Source organism: Anneissia japonica, unplaced genomic scaffold, assembly GCF_011630105.1.
Source record: "Anneissia japonica isolate Jap-2015-1 unplaced genomic scaffold, ASM1163010v1 scaffold4415_len418423_cov169, whole genome shotgun sequence".
NCBI classification, from domain to species: Eukaryota; Metazoa; Echinodermata; class Crinoidea; order Comatulida; family Comatulidae; genus Anneissia; species Anneissia japonica.
The window spans coordinates 17,542-30,008 of record NW_022743399.1 but is presented as its reverse complement, the minus strand read 5'-3'; positions in this window follow the sequence as shown (position 1 = coordinate 30,008).

Sequence of the window (12,467 nt, the reverse complement as noted above, 5' to 3'; positions counted from 1 at the left end):
CTCGTGGCAGACTGTGAAAGGGTAACTCCTGTTTGCCAGTCTATTGATAGACCTTTGTTTTAAACAGCTTCTTAGGAGCGTTACTAAGAAACAAAAATATATATATATATACATAAACTAAAAATAAAAAAACAAAAAACAAAAAAAACCCCAAAAAAGTAAATAAATTAATTAATAAATAAGAAAATAAGTAAGTAAATTAGGCAAATAAGTATGTAAATAGATAAAAAGGTAAAGAGATAAAAAAAATAAATAACTAAATAGATGAATAGAATAGATATATATATATATATATATATAAATAGTAAATAAATAAATAAGTAAGTAAATGACTAAATAAAGATTTAAATAACTAGGTAAATAAGTAAGTAAATAAATAAACCAACAAGTAAATAGTTAAGTAAATAAGTAAGTAAGTAGATAAGCAAATAAATAAGTAGATAAGTAGATATATAGATAAATAGGTAAATAGATAAAAAAATAAATAGATAAATGGATAGATAAATGAATAATGATTAAATAAATAAGTAAATAGATAAGTAGATAATTAGATAAATAAGTAAGTATGTAAGTAAATAAGTAAATAAATAAATAAGTAATAAATAAATAAGTACATAAGTGAGAAAGTAATAAGTAATAAGTAAATATATAATTTATTAAATAATAAATAAATCAATAGTAAATAAATCAATAAAAACTAAATAGATAAATAAATAAATAAATCGATAAATGTAAGTAAGTAAGTAAGTAAGTATGTATGTAAGTAAGTAGGTAAGTAAGTAAGTAGGTAAGTAAGTAAGTACATAAGTAAGTAAATAAGTAAATAAATAATTAAGTAAATATATAAATATAAAAATAGATCAATAAATAAATATGTAAATAAATTTAAAAAATTAAAAAAATAATTAAATAAATAAATAAAGAAAATAAATAAATATATTAATAAGTAAGTAAGTTAATAATAAGTAAATAGATAAGTAGATAAGTAGATATATAGATAAATAGGGAAATAGATAAATGGATAAATAGATAAATAAATTAATAAGTAAATAGATAAGTAGAAAAATAGATAAATAAGTAAGTAAGTAGGTAAGTAAGTAAATAAGTTAATAAATAAATAAATATATAAATAGATAAATATATAAATAGATAAAATAAATAAATATTTAAATAAATAAGTAAAGATATAAATAAGTAAATATATAACTTAATAAATTATAAATTAATCAACAATATATAAGTAAGTAAGTCAGTAAGTAAGTAAGTCAGTTAGTAAGTACGTAAGTAGGTAAATAAATAAATATTAAAATAAATAAATAAATAAATAGTTAAATATGAAAATAGATAAAATAAATCAATATATAAATTAGTAATAATTAAATAAGATAATAAATAAATTAATAAATAATAAATAAATGAATAAGTAAATAAATAAATAAATAAATGTACGTAAATAAGTAAGTAGATAAGTAGATAAATAGATAAATACATAGATAAATAGATAAATAAACATATAAATAACACAAGGCTAAGACAATATATGCAAAAGCAAGGGTCAGTTCATATGTCATTGGTAAGTTTTTGCACAGCTTGTTCATATTTTCAAAATATTATAATTATCATGCCTGTGTTTCTTTTGATAATTTGTATTTTGGATTATACTAATATTTAATATAAAACTTTTCCATACTTAAATTGATAAATGTATATATATTTATAATCATATGTCGGGATGTTCATCCTTTACAATTTTTAAGTTTTGTATCGAATATCTTTTACTGGATAGTGCTGCGATATTATCAGCCTTACTGGAAGAGTCACTCATTTAAAAATTTGTTTAAATAAAAAAGTCTTCATTAAGAATTTCTTTGACTAAGAAATTCTTTAAGAAATTCATTAAGAATTTCTTAGTCAAAAATGTTATTGTACGTTATTAGTACTTTTAATGATTTCTCACACTTTCACTTTCTTTTACTTTTCAGCATTCCAGAACCGATTGCAGTTGCGAAATAATTCAACCCGCGTGATTGCATGTCCTATATCCTTTCCACAAATTACAGGTAGGAACCAATATAAACGTAGGCCTATTGTTCTCAACACTAGCCTCACAATTATTAACCTGTTATCTAGCACCGAATCAGTATACTCAGGGAACAGTGAAATTTTACTGTTCCCTGGTATACTGTATTCGATACAGTCACACAACACAATACTGTATTGTATATTAAATAATCTTAATAATCGAGGAGCTGTACAAAACTCCAAACATTATGATGATGATTATAATGGGCCTAATATTAATAATACAGCGCTATAAAGCGAAACATTGTGATGATGATTATAATGGGCCTAATAATAATAATAATACAGCGCTATAAAGCGATCCAAAATTCGACATTATTAGGATTTTTTTAAATTTATATTTTGTTTTGAAATCCATTTTTTTTTTTAAACAACAATAACGAAGCACCTAGAGGAAAACCACTGCCTTATTTGTTATCAGAGCCTAAGATGTGTAGGTATTCGTCTTACAACTTTTCACAAATTATTTTTTTCATTTTTATTTATTTTTTGTTTGTAAATTCTATTTTTTTTTTTTAAATGCAAAAATAACGGAGCACCTAGTGGGAAATCACTACAGTGCGTGTTAGGAGTACATCTGCAAGTGTTCGTCCTACAACTTTTACACAATTTCAGGTAGGAACCAACATAACGTATCTGTATTTTTATCATCACTTAGCCCACTGTACGTGTTGGCTATTGTCATACTATAATAATATTATAATGCTATTTTCCGTTCTATAACATGGTCCAAAATTTAATAATATTTGGAATGTTATATTCAAGTTTTGTTTGAAAATTACCTTTTTTCAAAAATAACGAGGCGACAAGCGCTACGTGTTATAATGGACCTTAGATGTGCAAGTATTCGTCCAACAATCTTTTCAGATTAGGCCTACAGGTAGGAACCAACATAGCAATACTGTACAGTTATTAACACTTAGCCAACTGTATGTGTTTGGAATTGGCTTACCGTATAATATTATTATAATAATGATTACAATTCTATAAAATGGTCCAAAAATTGACTGTTTTTAGATTGTTTTATTTATATTTTGTATGGAAATTTTGTTTGTTTATAAAATCAACGGAACGCCAATTAGGAACTCGCTACCGTACACCTGTTATGATGGATTTCAGATGTACAAGTAATTGTCCTACAATCTTTTCTACAAATTAACAGGTAGGAACAAACATAACGTACATTGTTATCCACACAGCCTACTGCATTTGTTGGATATTGGCATAGTAAGATTACATTTCTAAAGTGGTCCATTAATTGACATTGTTTTGAATGTTTATATATATTTTGTTTTGAATTACTTTTGTTTCAGAAAAATTACGGATCACCAAGTAGAAAATCGCCACTAAATGTGTTATAATGGCCTTTAAGTGTAAATAAGTTTTCCACAAATTACAGATCAACCCTTGGCTACTTTTATCTTGTGTGTTGGCATACCATATAATACTATTATAAGAATCATTTCAGTTTAATAAGGTGGCCCAAAGTTTGACTTTTTTAAGTGGAATATTTTATTTGGAAATTTCTTTATTCTTTTTTTTAAATACAAACAGAACGGAGCACGAAGATGGAAATCGCTACCATGTGTGTTTAAACTTTATATGTCCAAGTATTCGTCCCAGCTTTTCCACAAATTACATGTAAGAACATTATTGTTTTCAGCACTTGGCCTACTCTAGTCCTTGCTATATAATATTATAATAATGATTACAGCTCTATAAAGTGTCCAAAATTCAACATTAATTTGAATGTTTTATTGATAAACTGTTTAGAAATTGTTTTTTTTTTTTTTCGCAAAAATAACAGAGCACCAACTTGGAAATCGTTACCATACTGGTGTTTGCCTTAGTGTGCAAGTATTCGCCCTACATCTTTTTCAAAAATTACAGGTAGGAACGAAAATAAGGATACTGTATTGTTATCAACACTTTTTTATTTTATTTATTTAAATATTTTGAATCGCTAAGATGTGGAAGTATTCGTCTTGCAACTATTCCACAAATTACAGGTAGGAACCAACATAACGTATCTGTACTGTTATCAATACCTAACCTACTGTGATGTGTTGGATATTGGCATACTGTAATGTTATTATAGTAATGATTAGACTTTGACTTTATTTTACATATTTTATTGATATGTTTTTTTGAATTTTTTTTTTCCAACCAAAAATTCACTATAATACACGTGCTGAAATGACTTTAAATGTGCAAGTGTTCGTCCTACAACTCTTCCACAAATTACAGATAGGAACCAACATAACGGATCAGTTATCAACATAACCTACTGTATGTGATGGATAAATTTGGATATTGGCATACTATGGGCATAATATATACTATTATTATTACTAAAAGACCGATTACAGTTTTGTAGAGTACTTTAAATGGTGAAATTATTTGAATGTGTTATTGATATATTGTTAGAAATTTCTTTCTTGTTTTTAATATTTAAAAAACGGAGCACGTGTTGTAGTGGTTATCAGATGTGCAGGTGTTCGTTCTACAACTCCTCCACAAATTAAAGGTAGGAACCATCATAACATTTTTACTATACACTTTGCCCTCCAATTCGAGGCCACTCTGTGACCTCAAAATTTAAGGTGGTCTATGCGTTCGGTCTCCAATTGTTTGAAAAAATGGTTTCGAAATAGAGTAGTCTCGGAATTAAAGGTTCTCGAATTGATTGGTGCAGTACTATAATTCAGGGACTGAAGTTTATCGAAAGATGTGTATAAGAGACAGGTACTATAATTCAGGGACTGACGTTTATCGAACTGCATTCGATAAACTTCAAGACGGTTAACCATAATTATCGAGACTCCTATGAAGAACAAACACGTAATATAAAGTGCTGCCATTGTCACATTAGGCCACTAATAATTATAGCACAATTAAGCATTATAAATTTGAGAATAATTGATATTATTTTTTTATGTCATGAATACGGTACGTGAGCACCAAGTATTAATGGCTACACTACATGTTATAATGAGCTGAATGTGAATGTGATAAGGGGTAAATGTACTTCTTAAAAATTATCATTATTTATTGATTTAATGATTGATTCGTGTTATATTGTCTCTGACTGTCTGTCTATATAGAGGGCAGATCAGTGGCGGATCTATGATTTAGCAAAGGGGAGTGAATGCAAAGTACGAAGCAGCGAAATGTGAGTGGGGTGCTTTTTGAGGTTTTTATTTCCCCTCCCTATTTGAGATATTTTTTTTTTGGAATAAGTAGACGACTAGAAGGCCTGAAACAGCACTCTCAGACTTCAAATTTGAATGTATTTTTTTTTTTTTTTTTTTTTTTTACAATTTTGAAAAAAAATCTAGATGTGTATAAGAGACAGGGCCTGCAGGCCTTATCCCTCCAATCGACCACTGTCATGTATTTACGAGAAACACCCCCCCCCCCCACACACACACACAAGACAAGTGATCATTTGTTTAACGGTAACCGAATGTGGGTGGCTAGCCACCCTATTCACCCCTCTAGATCCGCCACTGATTTTTATTATTTTTTTCTTTTCAATTAATATGGTACTGGAGCACTAATTACTACCAATACCTGTGAATTGTTCCACGTAAGTACAAGAGATGAATTCATGTATGTGACAGGTAAATACAGTTCGCCCTCCAATTGCAGACTCCTTTTGGGACTTGAAAATTTAGTGTGGTCTCGGGGTGGGTTTGTATTATGAAGATTGACAATTGTTATTTGATTATTTGCAAGTGGTCTTTAATTAGAGGTTTCTCTGAATTTGAGGCGTCTCGAATAACTATATCTGCATTTCATCATTTAATTTATTGGCATTCTAATTTTTTATTTTTTTACAATTAAAAAATACATACAGTATTTTTTTTTTAATGTGATTGTTTATTGATTCGTCACAGTTTCTTTGTGTTGCTCTTCTGCATTCTAGCTGTAACACAACATGCGTGATCGTATAGGCCTATATCCATTCCCCAAATTATAGGTAAGAATCTTGTTCTCAGCAAGCCTCAAAATAATTACCGTGTGAGTAGTTGTAGATATTGTCCTACTATACCAGTCAAATTATTCGATCACATTAATATGTGTCTTAATAGATTGTTAATATTAATATTGAGGAGATGTACAAAGAAAAAAACTAATGTTTCTAAATCAAAAATATATTATGTTAATAAGAGTCGGTGTATTGGTTATAACTCCCCCCCCCCACCCCACCCCGTCGTGGAGAGCTGGCATCCCTTCTACGAAAAAACACACTTTTTTACATATTAGTAGACATAAAATCGTTAAAATTAGCATTTGAAAGCCATAAATTGTCATACGATCACGTCCACCTACTTACTCGTTGGGGTTGACCCCTCCGTCGGGACATTGGACCCCGTCGGGCAAATCCTGGCGCCACCCCTGTTATAATAATCATTAAAGTAATATTGTGGTAGAAGTGTCTTCGGTATAAGGATTGTTTTATTGATATTTGTTTGGAAATTCCTCTTTGTTACTACATAACGAGTCACCAAGTGGGAAATTGTTACCATACGTATTATCGAAACCTTCATAATATAATATGCTGGTTTTTTAAACGTATGTACCCGATTTAAAGGTAAATCTACTTCTATTATTATTAATATTCATTTTTTTAATAATTGATTCATATGATTTCACTGACACTCGATACATGGGGCAAACCATCCAGATATACGGTACTAAAACATTATCATTCTTTAAATAATTTCAAACAACAGCAAATAACCTCAAGCAACAGCTTACTTCAAACAAAACACCCCACACCCCCACCATAAGGGCACCATTCCATGTAATCAACAGAAATGTCGCCTTTGCCCACATATAAACACTAGCAGTACCATTCAGGGGCGGATCCAGAAATGTCCAAAAGGGGGGGGGGCCGAAAGTTGGGCCGATTGAGTCAACACTGTCGTAGGGGGTCCGGGGGCATGCCCCCGCGAAATTTTTGTGTTCTAGACGTTCTAGAACATAACATTTGAGGCATTCTTGGCCATCATTTTTCCTTTTTCTCTCTTTTTTTTCTTTTTTTTTTCTTTTTTTACCTCCCAAAAGGGGGGGCCGGGGCCGGGCCGCCCCCCCCCCTAAATCCGCCCCTGCCATTACAGGGCCTAATCAAGTTACATACAATATCATTGGATCATTTTCATGTTTTTCATATAACGCCATCTATGCCATTACATGCACTAAATGTCCTGGTACTATTTACATAGAAGAAACTTGCCAAACTGTCAGACAACGCATGAATGGTCATAAACTTGACATTCGTCACAACAAAAAAGATAGGCCTATTGCAGTTCATTTTAATTTACCAGGACATAATATTACACACTTTAAAGAGCTGTGCTCTTAAGTAATTGCTTTAAAAACAGAAATGAGAGATTAATTGCTGAACAAACATTTATTCATAAATTTGATAGTATTAATAGTGGCCTCAATATAGATCTAGGCTTTCTCAGCCACTATACGGGGCAGAGTTTTTGTTATATTTGTTGATTTAAAGTGTGCCTTCGATTCAATTATAAAACATAATTATCTCATTTATAAATTAAAGAAAATCGGTGTTCGAGGCAACACAATGAATGTCATCACATCGTTGTACTCAAAATTGCACGATCATTTTAAAATTGGTAATGAGCTAACCCAGGCGTTCAAGATTGAAATCGGTACACAACAAGGATCACCATTATCGTCCCTTTTATTTAATATTTTTCTGCAAGATTTAAGTGAAAATATAAATTTGACGAACAATATAGATAAAATCCAGATCGGTGATTTTCTATTAAATTATTTGCTGTATGCAGATGACCTTGTATTGATAGGGGATACTAGTAAAGGACTACAGAGCTTAATTTATACACTTTCTAAATATTGTGACGAATGTGGACTCACTGTGAATGTCGAAAAAACTAAGGCTATGGTATTTAAAAATGGTGGCAATATACGGAAAATAGAAAAATGGTATTACGAAGGAAACGTTATAGAAATTGTTAATTAATTTAAATACCTAGGTGTTTTATTTAATGCTAATGGTCTTTGGAAAAATGCTAAGGACAAAAATTGTATACAAGCAAAAAAAGCTTTCTTTTCAATGAAATCCATAATCAATCGAAATTTTAATCATCTACCTGCCAAAGAATGGAATCACATATTCGACTCAAAAATACTTCCGATTCTCACGTATGGATCAGAAATTTGGGGCTTTAAAGACATTAAAATGATTGAACGTGTCCATAGCCAGTTTTGTAGATACGTTTTAAGTGTAGAGAATAACGCGCCCAACATATCGATTCTATCAGAAATGGGACGGTTTTCCATAGCTATTACATATCTACTTAATATAATTCGATTTTGGATATACATTATCCACACTGATCAGAGCAGGTACTTAGTGAAATGTTATGATTTACAGATTAGAAAAATAGAACGAAATGAGAATTGTTGGGCTATGCAAGTTAGAAATTTAATTTTTTCTATGGCTTTGGTTATGTGTGGATTGCACAAAATGTAGATGATCTGAGAAGTTTCATTAATGATTTTAAGTTACGTCTTAAGGACATTGAACGGCAAAATTTTCTTGAGAATGTAAAATCATTTTCAAGACTTAAATATTATTGTGTATTCAAAAGGGACATTTATTTAGAAAGTTTCCATCTTTATATTGAGAATTTAGAAATGAAAACAATTTAGACAAAATTTGAAGACAAAGTTGAGATTAGGTGTTCTTGACATTGAGGTTGAAAGGGGAAGATGGGCAAAAACACAAAGAAACAAACGAGTATGTAAACTATGTAATTATGGTTTGGTTGAAGATGAGTTCCATTTTATTTTACAATGTCCCTTTTATGGAAAATTAAGAAAAAAATATTTACCACCATATTATGTTAACTTTCCTTCAATAGAAAAATTTACTTTATTAATGTCCTCTAAAAATCAAAGTATATATTATAACCTTGTCAAGTTCACTTATCTTGCATACAAAAATAGAAACCATTTTGATAGCATACATACACATAGAAGATGATTATTTTATGATTTTTTTCGTTTATATTGTATTTGGGCCAATGGCCTATATGCTTAATAAATGTCCTAGGTATTATCTTACCTAGGAACGAACAATGTATTATTTGTTTTGGAATAATTATACTTTACTATACATTTTTCTCCCAGTTGTATTCAGCTAAATCAAGTTAAGTTCTTCAGCTTTCTATCTGTAGCACAACTGCGTATTATGAACAAGAACTGTTTTGCGTAATTTTAGAGAATGCCTATATGGAACGCCAAAAAGTGGCAGCAGTGCAAGACACAGAGACAGCAGTACAAAACACAGAGTCAGTAGTGAAAACACAGAGTCAGCAGTGCAAAAATCAGAGTCAGCAGTGCAAAACACAGAGTCAACAGTGCAAAAATCAGAGTCAGCAGTGCAAAACTCAGAGTCAACAGTGCAAAAAAAAAACAGTCAGCAGTGCAATACTCAGAGTCAGCAGCGCAAAACTCAACTGGCAGTACAAAATTCAAGTATCAGTGCAAAACACCCTTTATTTTGAATGCAATTTCATAGCTTTTTTGGCCGTGTACTTACAGACGGTGTCAACTAACTGTATTTGAAAACGGATAAAATGTTGCGATTATTTTATTATATCTGAGTAAACCTCAGTAATAACATAATAAGCTAATTTAATTTAATTTATTTAAATATGTAATTTAACAAATATTTTTATTAATATTTTATTTAATCTTTTAATATAATAAAAATCTTATCTAATTTTTAAATAATTATTAGAATATAATTGATTTCATAATTTTTTCATTAACGATTACATAACTAATAAATAAATAATTTATTAATAATATAAAACATTAATTTATTTAATAAAATAATTAATTTAATAAATAATGTTACTGATTAGTTATATAATAAAATAACTTATTTAATTTTTTAATAATTTAAGTAATTTATTTATTAAAAAGTTAAACATTTCAATTAACTATTCAATTTTTATCAACCAACTATAATTATAAGTATAATTATTTATATAGTTTGATTATATTTAATATAATAATATAAAAGTATTCAAAAGCTAAAAACATTAGGCTATCTTACAGATATGAAGCAAATGATAAAATCAAAATATATCTGAATGGAACAAGAACTACAACGTCCATAAGAATATTAAGAATTTCCACAAAGAATTAAGAGATTTCAAACGAGTGTATGCCTACTCTTTACTGGATAAAATGACAATGATTACACAAACATAACAGGGAATATAACGTTGAATTACGATTTGATGAGGAACAAGAACTTTATAAACTACAAAAATCATTTCAATATAAACGAGAAAATTTTAATTGGACACAACGTTCGAAGCAGGCTGCCTTACCCCCAGATAAAATTTTTAAGAATTTAAAAGTCTTTATTTAGATTCTTCTTAATAATAATAAATAATTAATAACTATAAAGATCCAATGTAATAACCTTGTTTATTCTGCATGGATAATAATGTAATGATAATAATAACAATAACAAGAATAATAAGAAGAATAATTAGAGCTTTTGACGTTTTTACTTTGTACGGTAACTAATTTCTTATATTATGTAGGTACTTTGCTGCCTACATTTGTATAAATATTTTCCATGTAAATATTGTTTTATTGTGCAATTGATTAAATAAAGATTTAATATAAAAGAATGATAAATCTTGACGTATTCTTTGTATTTAATTTTTTTTTTTAATTTAATGCATGACGTAAAGGGAGGGGGGAGTCCGGGTGAAATTGGACTGGGGAAATACCGGGGGAAACCAGCCTGCTCCCATCGTTGTGTTCAATTAAAACTTTCTCGTTTAAATTGAAATAGTTTTTGAAGTTTATAAGTTCTTGTTCTTCAAATCGTAATTCGACGTTATATTCTCTGCAATGTTTGTGTACTAATATTGTCAGTTTATTCAGTAAAGAGTATACTCGTTTGAAATCTCTTAATTCTTTGTGGAAAGGCGAAATATCCTGATGGACGTTGTAGTTCTTGTCCCATTCAGATATTTTTTTTATTTTTATCAATTGCTTGTTTAATTTTTTCAACGTTATAATTCATCTGCAAGATAATGTTTTTAGCTTGTGAATATTTTTAATATTATATTAAATATAAACAAAGTATATAAATATTTATAGTTATACTTACAGTTTATTTATATTAATTTTTGCACTGCTGACTTTGAGTTTTGCACTGCTGACTGTTTTTTGCGCTGCTGCCACTTTTGGCGTTCCATATGCATATACACTATTCCACAAAATGCATACATGTGCTGGATAAACGGCAGACTATAGTTATACCAGTCGAAATATTCGATAAGCTTGAAGACGGTAAACCATGCGTCGACATTATGGAGTCTGTCCATAAAAAATACCCACAAAAGTGCTTGCGTTGTCTTAGCATGCAACTATAACAGTACACTAATTATAGTAACAATTGCAGTAGGCCTACAATTTAGCCGTATCAAAGCAGACATAATCTTATGTGCGTATTTAGGTAGTAATCTTTATTACGAATTTATTTGATAATCACTACTATTTTATATAGGCCTTATTATGTAAACGTGTGCTTTGTATTGTATTGTAATCGTTTTCCTCAATAAATAAATATTATAAATGATGATTACTTTAAATGATTTCACTGTCCGTTTGTCAAAAATAAATCCATCCAGCTTAGCTATTAAAAAAGGTACAGTAAACAGGGGCGGATTTAGGGGGGGGGGGGCTAAACAGGCTTTAGCCCCCCCACCCCTAAAATTTCATAGTAATTTCTTTTTACTGCTTTTTGAAGATCCAAATTAAAATATTGTTTAATGTTTTCTTCACACACATCACATTTATTGGCTAAACATTTTACAGTAGTTGTTTTTTAGTGATAAAATAAAAATGAATTACGTTTTTTAACCGATCAGCGGACAAATAACGTAGCTAATAAAGCTGCTTTTGCCTTGCCTTCATGCTCAAATCTCAAGCAAAGGCCGTTGTGTAGCGGTCTCAACGTTTGTATAATACTCTAAACTGATGTGTATAAGAGACAGTGTGTGGATTGCACAAAATGTAGATGATCAGAGAAGTTTCATTAATGATTTTAAGTTACGTCTTAGGGACATTGAACGGCAAAAGTTTCTTGAGAATGTAAAATCATTTTCAAGACTTAAATATTATTGTGTATTTAAAAGTGACATTTATTTAGAAAGTTTCCATTTATATTGAGAATTTAAAAATGAAAACAATTATGGCAAAGTTGAAATTAGGTGTTCTTGACCTTGAGGTTGAAAGGGGAAGATGGGCAAAAACACAAAGAAATGAACGAGTATGTAAACTATGTAATTATG